General features: G+C 40.1%; 1 long non-coding RNA gene across 2 annotated transcripts; it reads left to right on the top strand.

Annotated features, from left to right (window-relative positions):
* Positions 1-3,712: 3,712 nt before the first annotated feature.
* Positions 3,713-16,648, top strand: LOC138719825 (uncharacterized). Of its 2 annotated transcripts, none has more exons than XR_011337315.1 (8): positions 3,713-4,081; positions 4,618-4,740; positions 5,573-5,676; positions 6,647-6,769; positions 9,592-9,692; positions 10,410-10,549; positions 10,746-11,370; positions 16,398-16,648. It is a non-coding gene; the product is annotated as an uncharacterized lncRNA (long non-coding RNA). The 2 variants fall into 2 exon arrangements; XR_011337314.1 differs by having other exon boundaries at positions 5,539-5,676.
* Positions 16,649-18,367: the final 1,719 nt, after the last annotated feature.

Raw genomic sequence — 18,367 nt, 5'->3', positions numbered from 1 at the left:
TAAAAAATGACCTGAAATATCAGTTGGTAAAGCCTTTGGTAAATCTGCATGCAACATTTCACTGCTTATTTTGACAGAAAGAAGGGCCTTCAGAAATTCTATCTAAACATGAAAGGGAAAGTGGAATGAAAAAGATGACGTGGGAAAGCAGGTTTTCATAACAAAATTCTTTTCCAAATACTACATATTTGTGACATTTAGGCTGATTTCATTAAATACTGTAGCACTGGTTTGATTAGTACTTAGATATATTGTTGAAAGCGACAGATTTGTGGGAAATGGTAACTACTGAGCCAGGTATTTTTTAAAGTGGGAAACCCCTTATAATCGGCTAATATAGGTGTTACCAAATTCTCTGCTATAGAGGTATGCTTAGAATTCATACCTTCTGAGCATGTCACACCACAAGGTCTTTCTTCTCCCTCGGTATTTAGATGTATAGCCTTACATTTTTCCCCCCTCATAAGCTTTTTCATAGTTACTTTCAATAATCTCTGTGTGACTATTTTCTATTAAACCTGTATTTATATTATTTACAGATACCTCTGTATTATTCCCAAGAAGTTTTTCATGTTGACTTCTTTATTGGCTAAAGTTTATGTTTTTCTTTCACGGGTGGCTATAGGTTTTCCTGAAATGACATTCCAATTTTAACATCGCAATATAATGTCAGTGTTAAAATGGTCATAAGCAAGAAATGCACTATGATAATTCAAGCCTTGGAAAACGAAGAGGAGGCTATTACTAACGAAGCAGCTCCTGTGAGGTGAGGCAGGGCTCAGTGCTCCAAGGGCTTGCTTCTCCCACTTTACCCCCCCAAGCAGCCCATGATTTCTGAGAGGCTGTGCTCTTTCAGAGGACTTGGTCTGCTCACTCAGTGAAAGACTGTTCGGTAAGGACAAGAGGAGTCAAATCTGAGAGTCTACTGCCTAGAAGCTTTATCAAAAGGTTGATTACTCTGTGAAAGGGCCAAGTAATGAGAAATGATGTTGCTTTTGTCATAGGCCACTGGGTCCTAGGTGGTTGTTCCCATTTTCCAGAGCTAATCTCTAAAGTAAATAGTTTTCTTTTTGTTGACTGTCAGTGATGTGTCACTGTACAGTGATCTGGATGTACAAGTGCTGTGGACTACAGATATTGTGGCCTCTATCGAATCCGCACAGTGCATGTCTCCCACTCCTGAATGCCCCCTGCCATCCATTCCTTTCAGCCTGGAAGGAAGGAGACAGTCTATCAACGGGCTGAGATTGAGCCATTTGTGACTGTTGAGAAGCAGCCTTAACTGTCTGATGGCTAAGTCCTTTCTTGTTGGCCTTTCTTTTCTTACTTCTGAACCTCTTTTTCATTTTAGCAATTATGCTTTGCTCCACTCCTCCTCCTGCCTTTTTTTCATTTTTCTTTTCTCTGCTTAACTCAGTCTTTCTTTACAGGATATGACTTTACATGTGCATGCATGCACACACACTGAATTTGAGTAAATTGTAAAATCTGCTCATGATTCGTAGTGTTCACACTATTCATAATTCATCTGTTCACAATTTCATAGTGTTGCATTGCCTACTTCAGCCCCTGACTAATTAGAGTGATTAAGACACCAAAGCAGTATACATGTACTCTTCCTAGTATTTTTGTCTCTAGCTGCGTGTATTTTATTTCCTTTCTAAGAGATAGGAGACCACCTTTCAAGGCACTGTTTCTTTGAAAATTACTGATGTGAATGAACGATACACAAGAAGTGATTTGGCGTGGAGCTGCACTGAGTCTTGCACAAATAATGATGTGAATGCTTAAATTAAAAACCTTGAATTCTTTTAGAAAGCTTCCATTAATCGCATGAGAACTTTCACCTGGTGACTAATTTGCCTATATCTCTGCAGCTAGCCGTTACTATGTGCCCCAAAAGACCAAGAAGACTGCACAGGGAGGAACAGAGACTACCCAAAAGTCCAGTCTCGCACAAAAGTCCTTCATCCCTGCTGTCAGACTCTACATCACAACCATCTTCCTCAGTTACGAGGTTAGTGACTGCAGTTTATCCCCGAGAAGAAAACCAGGTGCACAGGTCTTATTCTGTGTACAGCTACAAAACTATTTATTTTTCAAGTCGTTGCCCCATGACAGTTCTTCATGAATAAACACATGCAATGAGGAGATTCTCACTGTGACAAAACCCACAGTGTTTCAGTAGTGCTTTCTCAGCTGATGGTTGGAGGCAATCAGAGGGAACCAGACCTTAGGCATATCAGCCTAATAAAGTAGATCGTAATGAAGTACTGCCAGGCTTTGTCCCTGGTCCTTTTAGGCTTTACACCAGCTGAGATCTTGGGCATACACACCTCTAGAAAGCTTAACTTCTCATCTCGTAATGGCATGTTTTTAAAACGGCCACGTACTGCTATAGGAAACAAAGCCCAGCCCTCACCTTGCAGATCTTGTAACATGAATACATGATAAGAAAATGAGCAGATTCAAAACCAAAGGTAGCATCCAGCTAGGCTTGCGAGTTTGGAATACGTATAAAGGGAGCAACCACAGCACAGGAGTAATGAATCACTGTCAGATGCTATGTGTATGGGAAGACATATGTAAGTCATAAGAGATTTGATGTGACCTTGTAGATTTTCTTTAGAGGAAGCTTTTCATTTGCAAAAAAGAATGTGATAAGAGAAGAAGGAGCAGTATTGGAGAGCACCAGCAGCTGGAGAGCCATCTCTTACCTTCTTGGTTAGCTGCAAGCCAGTACTGACCAGGATGGGCTTTGAGAGAAGGGGGTAACAGCAAGGTGCAAAGCTTGTTTGATGCATAAGAAGAAAAAAAGTAGATGAGGGATACAGAGAATGTGAAAATACAATAGAGGTGGTAAGTCAGCAAGATAACTTTTACTGCAATATGTTAAATGGTTTCGCAGGGAGAAAAAGTAGCTTTGTTGAAAGACGGGAGAAGAAAGTTTCAGTTGTGGGTATGTGAGACAATGAAAACCTGAACTAGAGCTTTACCAAAGAAAAAGCAGCTGGGTTTTTAAGGCAGTATGCAGGAAGAATGTACATGATTTGTGTCAAACAGGTTGCCTCTTCTCTTGCCAGCTGTGCACATTAAAGAGAATGCTGGGTTTTGCCATTCACAGGTTACTCCTCTAACAAAATTGCTCAACATTTCCATGCCTGTCATTGTTTAGAAACGGTTGCAATTAAGTTTATCTAATTATTTCAGTTCCCTCTGTTTTGGTTCCTCTTATTGTTGAGTTTGGTTCCTCTGCTAGAATCTGCAAGCTTTTGCAACTTTTATTTCACTCATTATTCCCAGTGTAACCATTATGTCAGCATAAGAGTCATCCCAGCTTGTGCAGCATTTGTCTATAGCTCTGTCTTAGGCCATATGAACTGAAATCCTGTGAGGAGATTTTTGTTTAGGAACCTAAAATGTTAAGACTATGCCAAACTGTGTTCCTCAATTTTTATCCTCTGTTTATTTCTCCACTAAAAGCTCTCACAACATTGATGTTTGTAGAAATACTTCTCTTTGTGTCATTGAGCATGATACAAGTAAAGTTAAAACCTTGATAATACTAAGCTTACTTCAAGAATTCTAAAGACTGTCATGATACGAGCAAAGACCAATGCTTGTTGTGAGTCTTAATGATAATTTTGGTAAGGGACACTCTCTTAATAAACAAAATAGAAACAAAAATCATGATCTGTTATGTTCCTATAGCTAATACCCAGATTTTCTGGGAGAAAGAGTTCTCTCTGGAACCCAGAGAAATTGCTTAAACTCTCAACTGTAGAATTCATATTTTACCATAATGTAAAGGCTTTTCCAGTACAGTGAATGTTACTGAGGATTTTCCAAGAGTAGTTTTTACAATCTCTATTTAGCATAAATTGAAGTTTGGTTGGATTTATCCTTATTATTTGTAACCTGCAATCAAAGAAATAATACCTCTGAGGTATTACATTAGGATGCATCGCACCAGAGGGAGATGATTATCCAGAGGAACAGTGAGCACCTGAAGCCACTTTTGTCTCCTGGAGGATGTCAGTGCTGAAAGGAGTCAGCTCCTGAGTTGTTTGTGGGAAGAAAGGTATGATGTCTTTGGTTTTTGTTTAGTTTAGCAGTTTGTTTCCTTAACAAGATGAGAACAGAAGTCAGCTTTGGGCTAGGAATGAACAAAAAGGGATATTCTTTATTGCTTTCAATTCTCAGATAGAAAGGAGATTCTCCAGGTTGTGCTGATGCTATTGTTGGTGGAAACTCAGTCACTACAGGGGGAAAAAAGAGAGTCATCTAGGGGTGGTACAAGATAGTACAAGACAATCTTGCTCCTGTTCTTGATACAGAGCCTGAGGATCCAAATTATGGTATTATGACACTATTCATAAAAATATTCAATAGGAATGACACATGGGGCTGTGGAAGTGAAGGTAACATATAAGGGCACACTGTCAAGCCATGGTCTGAAGTTTCTCCTTTGTCTTCCTGAGACAATACAAGTCTGGGGAAGATGAATAAAGCTGAGACTGTGATTCTGCAATCTCTGTACTGATACAAGCACAAGCTACTGCAAAAGAAAGAGAACCATACATTTTGACAAAAGTCTGCCCTTTTATTTTTTTTCAGGGTAACCAGGGAATCGCGCCCTCTGTTAAGTCAGGCTTGGTTGTTGATAGAAAACCGAGAGTTACTCATGTTTGCATCAAAAAGAAGCAAAAGCCACAAAGGCAGTGTTCCTTAAGTACAAAGGTAAGATTTCTCTTCAAAGTTTAATACTTTAAAAAGCACTGAGGTGTTTGAGGTAATCTTATCTTACCTGCTATCCCCAGTTTTTACATAACTTTCACAGTGAACATAAGCCATCCTAATAGCAAAAATGGGTGAAGAAAAATGATACCAGCGGGTTCAATTAGTCATGGGAGCCTCTTGCAATATGCTCTCTGTGCCTATGAGGAGAGCAGTTTGTCTGTCCCCTGAGAGGGTGTGTTGGAGCACACTAGGTGCCTGGATGCGCTGGAGGCATCAACTGCCACCATCCCTGCTGGGTTCTGGCAGAAGAATCCAGCTCTGTGGCAAGCTCCAGCCTTCCTGACTTTCCTGGTACTGACACTCCACACACAGGAAACAGGGATGTGGAACCTCAGCTCTGCTCACTTCTGCTGGTTCCTGAGATTCTGTCCTGTCACTGTGCTGACTCAAAAGGTCACATCTTCATGGGCATGGCGCTGCCAGCTCAAACAGATGCAGAGTCTTCAGGACAAGTACAGAAATTAATCACTCTATAATTAGCAGAAGAGAGGTATGAATCCAGATAAAGCAGCCAAACCCACTCCAGATTATTTGTATGTACTCCACAAGTTTTTCATCCATTTGTGGAGTAGTTAGCAAATTTAAATCAAACTGAGAAAAATATTTGTTCTCCTGGTCCCTGCATGCTTTTTTCTCTCTTTCTTGAAATGCAGTCTATTTTTCCAGGACAACCAATTTCTTTCTTCCTTGCTAACTACCCACACACCTGCACCAGCCCTTTTTTTTTCCTCTTGGTAGTGTCCAGTACCCTTTGATGGTATCCTCTTCACAGCTTCTTCAAGCAAACACCTGAGGTGATACCTCCAGCAGATGTGCTCTTTTGGTAACAGCCTCTCAACACACCAAATGTTCCAACAGTGTAAAGGGCAGATGAAGGTAGGTGTACACACTATTGCTAACAAACCAAAACATACAAAATCTGTGACTGGGTGGGGCATTTTTTTTTTCTGTTACCCCTCCTCCTGCCATTCCATTCTATATATGCCTGTATTTATCCATGTTAGATACTTTTCTTTCTTATCTGCCCAACACAAATGTGTTTAGACAGAATGCAGCACTGTCGCTGATGCAAACTTGTGCACTAAGCAGATTTGAGGAGTATGGGCAAAACAGAACTAAAACAAGCATGATACTAGTTCTGAGTAAAAGTGCTGAAAGAGTGAGAGCCTAAGGGGTGTTTAACTCTGCAGGATGCTATCTGTCCTAACACAGCAATATCTATCCTAACACAAAACCTTCCTGGTGCTTCTTCTGAGACAGGGATAGAGCTTGAAATAGTGAAACAATATCATTAGGCACACGACTGTAAATGTAAGCAAAATGGGTCATCGCAAAGGCTTTGAAGTTTGCACGTACAGTGCATAGAAGAACTGCAGGCACTTAGGTGTTCCCTCTTTGTGGTGACTAACTTGGTGAGGTTTCAAACAAAAGGGAATGTATCTATGTTCTGTCTCTTCAGCTCTGCTTCACTACACAAAGTGATTGTGCTTCTTCCACCTACAAAGGAGAATAAAATGTTGTTGTCCTTCTTTAAAATTTTCTTTTGTGGTGATGCCTGAAAAAGTGCTGATAGCAGGACCTGTATCTCAGAACCGCCTGCCTTACTGATCTCCTCTGTCTCTTATTCTCACCATCTGTTGATTTGTGTTTTGCGAAAGGTGTGAAGCAGAGATTATCTGTGTACAAAACCCAGCAGAGTACAGCTTTGATCTGCAACCAGCTCTTATTATCAAACTCATCAATAATAACATGGAGTTCTTTGAGCACAGTTTTTGGTGGAATACAGTCCCCATGGGGAGGCAGCGTATAATTTCCCCAGTGTCTAAAGAAGGTTGTTTCTCAACAGATGCATTTCTCTTTTCTTCCTGACTACCTACTTTCGTGGAACATGCTGGAAGATAATATACAAAAAACGTCTCCATCTCTGTCAAATCGAACTGCAGCTGGCCAGAGGTTCAGAATGATGAAGGTGAGAACTGAGAAATACCAGAACAAAGACTGATATTTTACCTTCAGATACGCTAAGCTAAAAATGGACTGGTTTGTTTTCAATTAAAGGAAAAGTTAAACTGGGATGATACTATAGGAAGCAGCATGCAGAGCTACTGTAAAACAGGCCACAGAGTAAGGCTGCCTGACTAGGCTGCAGATATAACGTTGTGCTGGGGTGTGGGACTCATTTGTTTTGGTTTGTTAGCATTTTCTGTATTGGTTTTTTGAGTTCTGTGAGCATGACTCTCTGTAAGTGTGCGTTCAAACCATTTTTCCTTTGCTTCTTCATGTTAAGTCAGATCCATGTTTCTAGAATTCTTGTGCTTCATAAAAGATTCTAAAATATCTACAGCCAAATTTGTGATGAACGTACCCGAAACGTCCTCATGAAAACCTGCTTCAGTCCATACCAAGTTGCGCTATCTTCGTACTGAGCTGTCCTAGATGAAAAATCTAGAGAAAGTAAAATGGGATCTCAACATCTCCACTCTTTTTTCCCAGCTTCTAAGAAATAGCTCTATTAGAAGACAATGTCAGCAATTTAAAACCTGGGTTTAGACGTTGTTGAAGGTTTCGCTTTGCTTCATAAGAACACAATTCAGGTTCCTGATGCAGAGCTGCAAGAAAAATGTCATACTGCTTCATAGCCTGGAAAACTGATCTAGCAAATGCTGGGGAGACAAGCCAGGTTTTTTGTGGTTTCTGGCTGATTAACTGGCAATGGGATAAACAATCAAGTAAATAAATAATAGCAGTATTTTTAATCTTTGTTAGATAGATTTGGGTTTGGTAGGGATTAAATAGGAAACATCTGAGCATGATATTTCCCTAAGTGCACAGCAGCCACTGATGTTCATGTTCTGTGCCCTAGGCAAGAGAAGATTTCCCATTTGTCATTACTACTGCAGTGCTTCTGTCGACAGAGTGGCTGCATCTCTCATCCCTCTACAGCAGTTGCAGTGTATGCAACAGCAGCACTGTAACATAAATATGTCCAAAATCATACTTCCATTTAATTGCCTATAAAAATTCTTCTGTAGAAGTGAGGGAAAGAATTCAGAATTGCTTTTCTTAAATAGATTGAATTTCAATAATAATCCTGAAAGTTCCTTTACCTTTGATTTAAAGAACGCAGGAAAGGCCTGGACAGTCACTAAATCAGCTGTTCATTGGTAGAAGGAGCTTGATGCTGCAGTAGAGATTCAATGCCCTAATTAAAAAGTCTGACACTAATAGAATTTTCCATTATGAAAACAGACTGTCTCTTTGCCTCACCATTATGATGTTATCTTTACTCATCGCATGTATCACAGACATACGGAAATTAATTTGGGTAAAAGAAATTTAGAATATATTCTTTTACACCATCCTCTTCTGAGAAAGTGGGGAAGAAAAAGAGTGCAGACCTTTTAAACATCCTACAATTTGTTTCCACTTCTTTCTATGCTGCATTCCAGTATGTGACAATTTCTTTTCCACCATCAGAATACAAAGTGCATCTGGATTTTGTATCTTCCTTTAGAGGTGCAATCCTGTAGGAGCTATAAAGGCCTTAAAAGTATCTACTTACACTACAAATTCTTTGAATTTTCTGGGTGTAGTGCTCTGTATCTGTGTTTTCTCTGGGCAACCTATTCCAGGCTGGTTCCTATTCAAAAGAACCTCTTCCATTTGAAAGCACCATTTCTTTTGTTCCTTTCTAAACATTTCTTAGTCATATATCTAAATTATGTAAGCAAATCTCCACACAAAAAGATAGTTCCAATCAGGAATCTAAGTAATGGAAACAGTATTCTCTGCCAAGTGTTAGCTGGGCATCTTGCTATTTAATATAAATGCAAGAAGTCCCAAGTACTTAGGAAGTCCTGTTGAGAAGAATGGCAGGACTGAAGAATAGAGAAACCACTTGATGACTGTGTTTTCATCTGCAATCTGCAGTACAAAATTCACTTGCTGCATGTCTTCTTTTCAAAGTATATTATAGATGTATAAATTTGTAAGGTACTGGGCTAGGTGTTAATTGGCACATGGTGAGTTGGCAGTAATGAATACTGAGATTCAGTAAATGACCATGTAAGAAGGCATTGTCACTCTTTATGAGCAAACCTCTCTCAACAGAGAGAGGGCCTTTTGTAAAGAGGAACAGAAACCCAGGCTAGACTCCTACTCTGAATTGCCTTTCAAGAGGAGCTCTTTTCTCCCTATTGAGAGCCCAGCCTCCTGATTTCAACATCTACATTAAGTTTCTAAAAATGGAATACACCAGGACAAACATCTATATAAACAAACACTTACTTGTGTAAGGCTGTGCATGTTGAAACTAATTCTGAAAATAAACTGTCCTGAAGCAGACACTGCTTTTTGTAAAGCATTTATCACACTTCACAGTTCATTTCACCTGAAACCACCTTTCCCACACCTCCTGTGTGGGGGTTATGCACAGGAGGCTATTGCAGAACTAGGCTATATCTGAATGGCAGAACCTGGGCATGGTCCTGTGCTCTCAGACTGAAGTGCACATCACTCACATACCAGCCTAGAGAAAGTGGATTTACAGTTTATTTTTTGACGTGGGATTTGGGGCAAGTTTATGATTTGAGAATAAATTTGCCAATATTTTTAGTTTAAAACAACTTGATCTATGTTTGTAACTTCTCAAAAGAAATGTTAAGAATCTCTGTTGTGAAACGTGGAGATACTAGACTGTTAATTTTTCCATGCACTGTTGTTTGTTTTATTTTTCTTTTTCTAAACATATACCATTTCTTTTTTATACTATCTGAATATTCTGCTTGGAAGAAAGAATCTCTGCTTGCCTGCCACTGAATTGTCATGGAGCTCATTACCTCCGATGAGATGTGCAGTGACGTGAAATAATTAAACTTACTTCCTGCTGGCAAGTGAGAAATCTTTCCACTCCGTTCCTTTTGATTTGACCTTTGACTAAACACATTTCTCTTTGCTGCATGGATGGTATTTCATCCCCTGGACGCAGTGTATTGCTTTATCCTAGATGAGACAGTGACTTCTAAAGTGTGGTTTTTGAAACTGTTTGCAAGAAAGAAAATGTGATCTTTTATATTGTTGAATGAAGAAGAAGGTTTGCCTGGGCAAATCCTTTTTAGATGCTATGAAAGTATGCTTTTTCTGCCTGTGTGAATTAATTACCATAATGGAATTTCTTTATTAATACCTTTTAATGAAGTTGCGTTTCTTTGTTTATACCAGGTACTGTTTAATCATGTAAGAATCTAAATCAGAGATTTCTGGTCTAATCCAACATGCAAAGGTAGCTCTTGGGAGGCTTCACAGAGATTCAAGAGTTAATTCATACTGAAATGAAGAGGAGTAACACTTCTATTATATGTTTTTTCCTTAGTTACCAGTAAAAAGCATCCAACATCTTAAAAAAAAAAAAACCACAAAAAAAGCTCTTCTTCCCCCAAAAATCAACAAAAAATAGGCAAAAACCCAAAGTAAAAAATAAAAAGGCTACCCGTCAAAGTGTAATGTAGCCTAGTTACAGTACAAGATGAGTTTGATTTAGTGGTATCTGGTCATTGCCTGTGGGTAACTGGTATTTTCCTATGGCAATTTTCCCTTTCTTTTATTTTCAGGTCATTTGGATGCTTATGAACATGGACACTCCATGGGCCTAAATGCATGAGAAACACTGCGTGGGAACCAACAGCACATGCCTACTCCCACCATCCTCATAACGTTGTCCAGCTGGGTTTAATCGTAAAGAAAAACAAGGGTAATGCCATTCCTCAGCCTGCTTATAGGCTGATCCCTGGGAACCTTTAATTCTTTTTCCCTGCTCTGTCTTTGCAATATTTTTGACATTAGTGAAAACAGTCGTAGTATAGTATCTCCCCGTCCCTATGCAAGAAAGTAATTTCACTTCCTTGTTTTCTCACTTTGACGCTATTTTCTTTTTCTTGTTTTTTTAGTGGAGAAACTTGCCTGCCAGGGATAACAGAGAATATGTGGGCTCGAGTCCCTCTGTAGCAGAGAAGGGAGGATTACACAAGAGTGTCCCTTATCCTGAGGGCATTGGCTCACCCCATACTGGTGGGAACAGTGCACTGCTTGTGTTTCTCAACCCCCATCTGAAAAAAAAACTTGTTTGCTGCTCAGTTTGTTAAAGAAAGATATTGGCACCTTCTTCCTTCTGGAGGACAGATGGAGGTATGTCCTTGAAAATTCCTATGGAAAATCCTTCCTCTCCATATCAGCTTTGCCTTCTGATGCCCATAGGCCCCCAGAGTATGGGGTACATGCAGACCCTAGGAGGAGCGACTGACTTTGGCTTGGGTTGCCTCCCCACATACACCAAAAAGCAGCTTGCACAAAACAAAGCTGTGGCCTGTCTGGATCCAATTACAGTATCATGGACAAGAAAGCACCCTCCAGTGAAGTGTCCCCTCCTGACAGGTGGGAGCAGAAAGTCTGCAGAGCCAAATGCTCCAACCTGAGTGTCCAGTCCCTTCACCACTGCTTGCTGACCATGGCCCAAACAGAGATTTGGAGGCATCTATGGAAACAGGTCTGGCACCAGTGTGTTATGCAGAACAGGTGAGATGTTTCTATTTGATATGTTCCTTCTGTCAGGACAAAATTTATCGGTCGTTATTTTCAAGTATTGACAGTACTGAACTGTATATAAGAGGAATGGGTGTAACTCCTAACAAGGTGACCGTAAAAACAGAGTGGAACACCCAAAAGCCAGTAATGTATACAGGAAATGTTGACTTGAAGGAACATTTTTGTATACAAATAAAATTTCCCACTTCCTAAAAATGTGTTTCAAAGTATTTTAAAAGGTATGACTTTGAAATTGAAGCTGACTCCTAGGCAACAGAACTGAGGCAAAGGTAGCTAGTGGTACATCATCACAAGATACTGAAAGAGCCTGGTAAACAAGACAGTGATGAATAATAGAATTCTAAGGGAAGTTTAAGGAAGAAACGTCCAACCTGCTAACCTTCCCCCCTCGAAAAAAAAGAAAAAACCCCACCATCAACAAAAATCTTTATTTGTAATCACGCTACGGTTAGCTATTATTTACAGAATGATTTTAGAGGTTTACTTTGGGTGGTTTTCTTTAATTAAAATCACTGTAAATTGAAGACCAGTAAACCCTGTTTTACTATAAAACAAGTAACATAAAACGATAATTAATTTTAGTTTTAAATAATGTAGTCCCAAGCTAGTGTGGATTTTTACTGGAAAACAAAAGGCAGGTGAAAACAGAGGGAGTTAAAAATGTGAGAGAAGAGACTCCTACAAGAAACACAAAACACATAATTGACCTCTGGCAGGTATTCGTTATTCATAAAGAAATGGATTACCTTAATTTACTAAACACTTAAAAGGGATATAAATTCTTGTGCTTCAGAGTTAAGACCAATTTCTATTGAATGGAATAAAGACGAGCAACTTTCACTGTATGTACCTGTCATTTCTTCATTGCCTGTAAGGTAATTCTTAGGACTTTTCTCCAGTACCAACTTATGTCAGGAGCAGATTTGGGCTGATTCTGACAAGTAGTTCAAGTTACACTGTACAAGTAACTGCAAGGCGAAGCAGATATGGTGTAAAACCAGAAAAGACAGGAAAAGGAAACATAAATATTTCCACGTTTGAGAAACTGGTTATAGCACTGCCATGTCTTTTAGGAAATCTTTGTATCCCTGCAGTCCTTCTAAGATGCCCTAGTTCAGCCACAGGAGAGAATACGCATCCCAAGTGACCCATTATCAAAGTGGGGAATTGGGAAGCACACGCAGAAGAAAATAAGATCCTGCAGGCCCTTTTATATTTTTTGTGTAGGATTCACATCAAGGGGAGTTTTGCTTTAAAAACATGTTTCTTCTTTCTACAAAACCTTCTTTGTGAGAATGCTAATATTCTTTCCATAGCAAGGAAACCTTTTTTTTTAAGCTTTGGCCAATGATCCAGTTTTTTCCAGCTCCTTTCCAATAAACTTAGTCTTCTGAAGTCCCCAAGTGCACAAACAAGATAGCTTGTAGTAAGCTGTCTAACAACAGATTCTCATTTCACTGGAGTCACAAGCAATATATTTTTATCCTTATATCCAGCACCAAAAGGCTCTGATATGGTAATTTTTACCCCTTTTACTTCCTTTTCTCCTCCTTCCTTTGTACTCATCTCAAGGTATCTAAAGCAAGAGACACACAGCTGTGTCTGTGCATTCATGCTGGAGAGCTGAAAAGCACACGTGCCACACCCCACAGGGAAAACCAGAGGCTGGGGTTGGCTTAGGATGTATTCACAATGCTCTAGTTTATCAGGAACAGCAGCTTGGTTGAGCTGAGGACCAATCAGGCTGCTCTCAGCAGGATACTTTGCTGGATCAGGTTTGCTGTTACCACCTTTTTTTTTTTTAATTGCCTACCTGCCTTACAACAGGCACCCATAGCTATCATTGGCCCCTTGTAGTCAGTTGAATAGGCACAGCTTTGAGTTTTTAATGTGATTCCTTTCAAAGCTTTTGATTTTTCTGTCAACTCAGAATTAATATTTTGCTAATACTTTCACATACTGTCTTCTAGGTGCTCATACCCATTTGTTTTTTAAAAAGCTGCTGAGTCAAACCAAAATTCTAACAGGTCTTTGATTCCCTGATACCTAAGTTGCTCTTGAACACTTCATGCTGAAAAAAAAAAAAAAAAACAAACAAACCAATATCCCAAACCCACAAAGGTTATATGTGCAATTTTAACAAAAAAAATGGTATTGGAGTTGCAAATTCTGACATTCATCCTGCTCAAAGAAGCAAGATTATAACACAAATGTGCCTAAAGTCTATGTAAGCACTGCAATCAGAGCAGGCAACTCTTTGTAATTCAATCACAGCGCTGGTGCAGAAAATTTCATCACAAGTAAGAATGGCAACATTGAAGAAAGTACTTTAATTTTCTAATACCTTGTGTAATGCAGAAGCAACCCTGGGATGCACACCTGAGACAGCATAATCTGGGAATTAGCTAGAGACAATGGCAGTAAAGATTCTTTAATTCAAAAAGCCAAGTGCTCAAACCACACAAAAACACTAAGAAAGTGCTACAAAAGATAAAGTGAACAAACCGCTGGCCATGTAATTATTCTCCCAGCAGGCTCATCAAACCATTCCCAGCATGCCCTCCTGCCTCTTCGGGAGATGTTTTGACTAAACCTAAGAAAATAATAGCTGCAGTCACCTCCTTTTACAGTCACTTGCGATAGAAATTGGATGCAGTGTCAAGTCCTTGAAGGAATTGATGGTTCTCATCAGCAGTATCTGACTGTCAGATGCAAACCACCTGGCAGACATGCAAACCTTTTCAAGGCAATTGGAAAAAAATCCATGTTTTTCTAGGCTGAGAAGTCCTCAGGGGGAATCATGCTGAAATATGCACTTTTGATATGTTTCATTTTAAGAGGAAAGGGATTTTTTCATATCATTTTAGATTATTTTAGAAAAAGCTATCAATACTCTGGGAAACTTGCTGTTCCTTATCGTAGGCATCATCTTTGCCCTCATTAGGAGCAAGCAAATTGAGTAAAACTAACTTCAGAAGCTGTTTCAAGGCACTTGTCCATTTGTTATATCTTTTAATCCTAGTCATAAATATTTACTGCTTTTAAAAATTGCTTCCAAAAATTGAACTAGAACTCAGAGCTTAACTACCATGTCTTCAATACGAAGATGATTCTCAGCTTTAATACACCTTGGTGAGACCTGAATTGCTAATATTTACATTTCTTTCATTCTCTCCGTGACAAACTCAGGAAGTAACCTAGAGTCAGAGCTTCACATTTAGCTAGGTCTTTCACACCCATTGGCCTCACTGCACAGTTTTAAATATAAACATGTTTTATGTCTGAGTAGTATATAACAACAGCAATTTTAGCAACTTGTAGGTTTTAACGGTAGAAAAAGCTGTAACATCTCCCAGAAGAATAACAGCATGATTAAGTTGCAAGGTGAGGCTTGGTCCCTTCCAGTACTTAAAGGAGGCCTAGAGGGAATCTGGGGGAGGGCTCTTTATTGTGGAGTGCAGTGACAGGACATGGGGTAATGGTTTTAAACTGAAAGAGGGGAGATTTACATTAGATATTAGGAAGAATTTTTTTCCTGTGAGAGTGGTGGGGCACTGGGAGAGGTTGTTCAGAGAAGTTGTGGATGCTCCATCCCTGGAGATGTTCAAGACCAGGCTGGATGAAGCTATGAGCAATCTGATTTGTTGGAAGGTGTTCCTGACCATGGCAGGAGGAGGACTGGAAATAGAGGATCTTTAAGGTCCCTTCCAACCCAAACCATTCTGTAATTCTATGATTTCTGTGTCTTTTTGTACACTATCAGACATAAACATAAAGCAGTGTTCCAACTCCTTTAGGTCATAAGAGGTTGAAAAAAATAGTCAGTTGCCCTCCTTGATGTACATAGGTCTGTTACCCTTCATTAATAATCAACAGTACACGTTCGCACAGCTTTCAGTCAGATTTTTCTAGGTTTGAATGAGGAACACCTTCAAAATCCAATTTTACTATCGGATATGGGCCGTGGCATACCTCACCATCGTTGTCCCAAATACAAGGTCAGATGCATCTCAGTTAATGGGAGAGGACAGGGAACCACCTTGAATATCTGAGTAAGATCATAGGAGTCAGGTGGAAAGCTGATCTGTTTTCACAAGGAAGTTATTAGGCATCTGTGAGACTTTCCATCTAAGTTTGTAGGGCTACAGCAAGAGGCTTTACCTTGATATATTATGAACCTATCCAGCACTGGAGATTTCTGGATAGTTGTCAAACTGCATTTCTCCCTCTACCGATATAGAGCTGAAGCAGTACCCGTGGCATGAGTCAAAATGGTCCTGTTGAAATCAACTATCTCTGAGGAAAAATAAAGCCAACCAAGATTTATACCATAGGTGCTATGTATGTCTTGTCATACTTTTGTGAGGGAGAAAAGTTACAATCTCTTGATGTTTCTCATTGCTTCATAAATTCATGTCCTTCAAGATGAAGAAAGACCACTAGCCTTTCTCTTGACTGTGCCTCACAATGGCCACAGCATCTCATTACCACCAAAACAAGGCATATAACTTGCAAGTTAGAATTAAAGACAAAATGAGTCAGCCAGAATGAAAGCCCAGTGGTTTTCCTGCTGCTGCATCCCCACAGGGCAAGTAGGAGTGTGTTTAGTGACTGCCCACCCAGCCCTGGCAATGGACCCGCTCCTCTTCCAGCCTAGACAAGAGGCACTCCTAGGCAGAAAGGAGCTATGCTTCTAGAAATATTTGCTTGTGAGAAGATAATAAAATGGCAAATGTTAACTTGGAAAAGATCTTAAAAATTTCCCTATATCACTGAATGTTTGTAAAGCTTAGGATAGCTGAAAAATCCAACTTGCCTTTGGAGAAAGCTGTTTTCACCAGTGGCAATTCAAAATGTTAGACTTATTCAAAACATGACATTTGCATGTCTAAGTGAAGAGATTCGTCTCAGTGTGTGAATTAGAAAGTCTGCTCTTATCTGTCATTGACTTTATGGAAGTGAATGTTCTTGCAACGGGCTTCTCTTATTTTTTTTAGGTCCTTACCCACGAACCTCAACATCTCAAGTTAGAAAATCAATACTATGTTGAAACAGTTTACCATGTTTTCTACAGTCTTTTGGGTTGTATGCTGGATAACAGATGATTTAAGATCAAGTGAACAACAGGGTGATCCAGAATAGTCCTCCTTGAAGAACTACAGACACTCTTTCTATGCTAACATGCAAAAAGAATATGATCTGTACCCTTTGTGAAGCTAAACTCTGTATGAGATAACTAGCAATTTCCTGCACCTTCCTGAAAGAAACCTTGTCTTTTTCAGTCCTCGAGATCTGTTTCTCCTTCATCTGTTCTGTCTCACAAGGTTTTCTGGGTCACATTTGCTAAGTAAGGGGTGATGCTACCTCCACCGTCACCTCTCTTTCTGGATCTAACAGAGCCAGCCCTAAGACCAAATTAATTAACTAAGCAAAAGACTGCAATGTGTCCCAGATCTCCTGCCTACAGGAGTGCAGTTCCTGCAGGACTTGCCTACATGTCATGGTCAGAGCTAACACAACTGTGCCACATTCCCAGGCTTTTGGCTGTCCCCAAAAGAGTATATTTTACTATTCCCACTGAATTCAGTAGAGCTGGGGTTTGGCAGCTGGTGTTTTTGCACAATCCCTAACTTGCGTCTGTAGCTATAGGCATCATGGGTTCAAGCTGGACAATTTCTTTTGTCAGGATGGCCAGGAGTGCAGGTTACAGAGGTGATGAAGAGTGTGTGTGAAGACAAGTCCTCACCACCTTCTTCATGCTTGCAAGCATTCAGCCCTACTCTGTCTCTGCTTGTTGTAGCAGAGCTAATTCTTCCGTCTTTCCAGCCTTGCAGTCGTTCTCCACAGGTCCCAAAGGCATTGACCCACTGTTTTATCTAAAAATTTCTAGTTTAAGATGGAGTCTGAGCAAAAAGAGCATTCCTTTACTTTGGGGTATATATTTCCCCCTGCATATCTCATTACAGCCTGGTCTGTTTAAACATCAAAAGTGCTTGTGTAAATATATACAACGAGGCTAAGTGATTAGAATAATCTAATGCAAATTTCAAAGACTCTGAGCAGATCTGAGAAATCAACACTGTCATAAGTTTTATTTCTGCTGCATGAATGGAAATAGTATAACCAAAGTACAGGTTGTGCTTCAAAGAAAAGCAGTGTTGAAATTCTAATAAGTAAGAGGGTTGCCCGAAGGTGAGGAGGGGAACGTGGCAGGTGGGGGGAATGGTCTTTCCCCAGTTGTAAACACGTTTTATTTTTCCATAAAGACCTTAAGATTGCAAGTAATGAGGCACTCTTTTCCATTAACTTTTACCATATCCTATTTTCACACAACCTCATTTGTTCCCTGAGCCTGACCTCAACTTCACAGGCTGTCCCTCCCCAGGCCATCACCCCAGCCTCTCTCTACAGCACCAGCTGCAGCCACCGCATCTGCTGAGGACCAGAAACATCCCAAGAAGTAAAGCTCTACTCCAGGCAGCACTCCAGCCTCAGCCGCCAGCTTCCCAGACCAAGATGCCTGTTCTGCAAAAGGAAACTTAGTGAAAAGCAAAATATGATGCACGGATTACCTGGAAAAAGCAAAATATGATGCACAGATTACCTGGAGGCAAGAAAGGGCAGTGGTGGCTAAGCCACAGCTCTGATATCTGCAATTCTTGTGGTCTGAGCACCTGCCCTGGCTCCCCCACGTGTCCTTGATGTAGCATCATGTGTCACCACTGAAGCGGATGTGGGAGAAGGGAATTAAAGTGTAGAGTCATCGCATCTCCCCTCTGATGAGGACGTGAGGGAGCCTCATTAAAACATCCACTTCAGATTCAAACTTTCACAAGGTTGCAGAGCTTTGCCTGCCAGCAGCAAGCGGCAAATTGAAAATAAAATTGCTGGCCCCTAGAGCTGCCAGAGAGGAAGTGGCTGCGTTCCCGTGAGGGAAGTGTGGTGCAGAGCAGATGGTGCATCTACT

This window comes from Phaenicophaeus curvirostris, chromosome 4 (genome assembly GCF_032191515.1).
Source record: "Phaenicophaeus curvirostris isolate KB17595 chromosome 4, BPBGC_Pcur_1.0, whole genome shotgun sequence".
NCBI lineage: Eukaryota > Metazoa > Chordata > Aves > Cuculiformes > Cuculidae > Phaenicophaeus > Phaenicophaeus curvirostris.
Note: the sequence above shows the minus strand (reverse complement) of the source record. Positions and strands in the feature narration are given on the sequence as shown.